Source organism: Vombatus ursinus, unplaced genomic scaffold, assembly GCF_900497805.2.
Source record: "Vombatus ursinus unplaced genomic scaffold, bare-nosed wombat genome assembly UNPS02014770.1, whole genome shotgun sequence".
In the NCBI taxonomy this organism is placed as follows: domain Eukaryota; kingdom Metazoa; phylum Chordata; class Mammalia; order Diprotodontia; family Vombatidae; genus Vombatus; species Vombatus ursinus.
In genome coordinates this window covers 17,293,802-17,297,961 of record NW_020954548.1, presented here as the reverse complement: position 1 = coordinate 17,297,961, position 4,160 = coordinate 17,293,802, and the positions used below count along the sequence as shown (strand labels likewise).

Sequence of the window (4,160 nt, the reverse complement as noted above, 5' to 3'; positions counted from 1 at the left end):
TCTTAAGAGCTACAGACCACAAAATTCTTAGAGATACTATCCCCATTCCATCTTTATCTATCCAACTTTAAAAAGACTAAATGTAAATTTTTCCAGTTAAATCCGACCCACTTCCTTAGAACTTCTCTCCCAGACTCACAACTTTCTGATAATATTAAGGCATTCTTTTATTCCATGGACGCCTCATAACATCATGGAGGTGACTGGGTTCTCAACGGCAATGCCACTGCAATGTAATCTCCGGAAAGTTCTAAAAAAGTTAAGACGATTTTGAGTACGGCTATGGTAATGGATTATGTGTCTGACCAAGGACCAGTCAAAATTGAGAGAGGTTCATCACCAAAAGGTTGGACAGAGGATGATGTTTGTTGTTGTTACTGTTACTTTTGTTGTTGTTGTTGTTGTTGTCTTTACAGTAATTCACCAAAACTATATACAAAGGCATAGAGTAGTTGAAATCTGTTACAATCACACAATTTCAGAGTTGGGATGGACCTCGATGACTGTTAATCCAAAATATATTTCTTCAATAATGTATCCAGACACATTTAAGAAACCTGTTAGGTGGAAGCTATGAAGGGCCAAAGGAAGAATGAGGGAGTAGGAAGAATATTGGACTGGTTTGCAATTTTCCTGAGGCTGTCATGGACTGACTTCATGACCTAGCACAAGCATTCTAACCATTCTGGTTCTCAGTTTTCCCCTGTGTAAAATGAAGTACATGAAATAAATGGTATGGAAGAGTCTTTTCAATTCTAACATTCTCTCAGTTCATGATTTCAGTTTCTTCAAAAAGAAAATGAGTCAGTTAATGATCACATGTCATTTTTAACATCATGCTTATTAGCTGTGAGCTCTTCCACCCAACATGCACTTGCCTTCCCCCCTGCCTCCGAGTGTGGCGCCACCTCCTCTTTCTCTTTTTTAAGGGTTTAAACTTGTCACTTCAAAGTTCACCACAGATGATGATACTGCTGCTCTCCTTGTTGACAATGGCTCTGGAATGTGCAAAGCTGGCTTTGCAGGAGACAATGCCCCTCGGGCTGTCTTTCCTTCAATTGTTGGGTGCCCCATACATCAGGGTGTTGATGGTGGGGCCAGGAAGACAGCTACTGGGGAATGAGGCCCAGAGCAAGAGAGGTATTTTGACCCTAAAGTACCCCACTGAACATGGCATTGTCACCAACTGGAATGACATGTAGAAGATCTGGCATTGTACTTTCTACAAGGAGCTCTATGTGACCTCTGAAGAGCACCCTGTGCTGCTTACAGAAGCCCCCCCACCCCCTCCGAATACAAAGCCAACAGAGAAAAGATGACTCAGATTATGTCTGAGATCTTCAACACCCCAGTCATGTATGTTGCCATCCAGGCTGTGCTGTCTCTGTATGCCTCTGGTCATACCACTGGTATTGTGATGGACTCCGGTGATGGTGTAACCCACACTGTGCCCATCTATGAATGTTATGCCCCTCCCCATGCCATCCTCCATCTGGATCTGACTGGCTGTGATCGACAGACTACCTCATGAAGATCCTGACCAAGAGAGGGGGTACAGTTTCACCACCACAACTGAGAGGGAAATCGTGCATGATATCAAGGAGAAGCTGTTGCCCTAGACTTTGACCAGGAGATGGCTACCGCTGCATCTAGCTCCTCTCTAGAAAAGAGCTATGAGCTCCCTGATAGTCAGGCTATCACCATTGGCAACGAGAGGGTCCAATACCTAGAAGTTCTTTTCCAACCATCTTTCTTAGGTATGGAATCCTGTGGAATCCATGAAATTACCTCCAACTGAATCATAAAGTGTGATGTTGACATCTGTAAGGATTTGTATGCCAATATCATATTGTCTAGGGGTGCCACCATGTACCCCAGCCATTGCTGACAGTATGCAGAAGGAGATTACAGCCCGAGCTTCCAGCACAATGAAAATCAAGACCATTGCCCCATCTGAGCACAAATACTCTGTCTAGATTGGAGGCTCCATCCTGGCATCTCTTTCCACCTGCTAGCAGATGCGGAACAGCAAGCAGGAGTGTGATGAATCTGGGCCCTCCTTTATCCACTGCAAATGCTTTTAAATGGACTGTTTGTGTTTTTTTGTTTGTTTTAATTTTTTTTGTCTTGTTTGGTTTTGTTTTTGGTCAAAGGGTATGACATGATAATTGTCCCCACCCCTCCCCCTCCAAAAAAAAAGAGATGAGATTGGCATGGCTTTTTTTTTTTTTTTGCACTTGACTCAGGATTTAAAAACTGGAATGGTGAACGTGATGAGCAGTCTAAGTATGTTGAGGCAAACATCCCAAAACTTCTACAGTACGTCTTCAGGATTCTGTATATTTGGGTTTTTTGTTGTTGTTGTTGTTGTTGTTTTTTAATAATAGTTCCAAATATTGTATAACACATTGTGACAGAATTACAAACCTCTATGAAGTTTGTCCTCTGCTAGAGCAAAGGAGCTACACAACACAAATCCAGATGAGGAGGGGGGAGGGGGGAGAAGGTAATAGTGTTGCTTTACATGTAAATTATGTAACTCTTTAAAAAAAAAAACTTTTTTGTATCTTCCACCTTATTACTTATTCCTTTTTTAAAAATTCGTCAGCCATAATGAAAGACCCCCTAAATTTCCTCCCTACTCCCAACATAGATATGAATGAAGACTTTACGATCTTCCTGCTAGTTTTATGAGTTTGGTGCCAGTGCTTGCCTTTACCTGTACGCTGACTTAAAACCAGTTTATATAAAAGTGCACACATAAAGGAAAAAAAAAAACATAATGTTTATTGCCTTGTACCATGGTTGGGGAACTTTTTTTTTTACTCTAGAAGCCCACTGATCTCCTTTGCATCTACAGTGAGATTAGGAATTAAAGCAAGGTACACAAACAATCCTCCCTCTGATCTTCCTTCCCTTTCTTTATTCCTGCCTTTGGTCTTTCCTCCCTCTAAAGCAGGCAACGTGTTATAGAAGAAAAAACAATGGCTCGAGAGTAAGAAGATAAAGGATTTCAAATCCCATCTTTATTTACTCTATTTGAATGCCTTTGGGCAAGCCACTTATCCCCCATGGTCCTCAGTTTCTTCATCTGTAAAATGAGGTCAGACTAATGGTTTCTGAGGTCCTGTCCATCAATGGTCCTTTCCTTTTCCCCCCCTTCATGGAGAATATTCACTGTTTGACTTATCTGCTTTTTAACTAAAAAAAAAAAAAACTTATGTGCTACAAATTTATAGGCATTTGTTTCATATTATAGTAAATTATGGAGACAAACATGAAAGGAAAGAAAGGAAAGGAAAACTCAATGAGGAAGAGAGCGACAAAAAGGAAGAGAACATCAATTTATGTTGAGGACAATGCTCTTACCACACCACACTGTTTACTTGGACCTCAGTTTCCATAGAGCATCATTTATTATCACTACCCTTTGAAATTTGAGTATATTAGCAAATCAACCATTATCCACAGTTGTCTGCAAACCTGTGTTTTGTACACAATAAATGCTTAGTAAGTGGTTGTTGAATGAATCAATGCAGAAATGAATTTTCAAATGTTTTATATTATTTACTTTCACAGATTCTTCTTTAAATGGGCTAACCACAGCTATCTACCAGGAGGAAATTGTTTTGTGGGCTATAGAAGATATTGCCAAAGCAATTTGATCCACTGGTCAGATAGATGAAGCTTTGGACTAGGTTCACATCATGGGACAGGTTTCTCCAACCACCACTTACATAGCGGTGGATGTCTTAGGTAGTATGGCATGGGTACAAATCTTTCGTAGCACACGTGGATGATCAAGAAGAGCCACGCACACAAATTTGTTAAGTACTGTACTGTGTCCTCAAGGCATTGGTATCTTACCCCAGACATTTAGGACATAGTTATTGTGCTACTGCAAACAAAACATAATTCGGCCAACAATCTGGATCTCAAAGTGTTCAGCAGCTGATATCCGAACTAAAATGCTTGAGCAGAATCACAGGTTTTAAAGGAGAAAGAAGAAAGGAATGTAAAACATGTTAACTTGAGATTCAGCTCCTGAGCTCAGTCACATGAAAAATCTAGAAGCCAATAGAGATTATACCCATAAACCTCCATTTTTGAATATTTCTAAGTATTGCTATTCTAACACCATGAATTATATCAGCAACTCA

The 4,160-nt window shown here is 40.3% G+C and overlaps 1 pseudogene; it reads left to right on the top strand.

The window, feature by feature from the left end:
- Window positions 1-282: 282 nt before the first annotated feature.
- Window positions 283-2,084, top strand: LOC114043833 (annotated as a pseudogene).
- The last annotated feature ends 2,076 nt before the right edge of the window (window positions 2,085-4,160 follow it).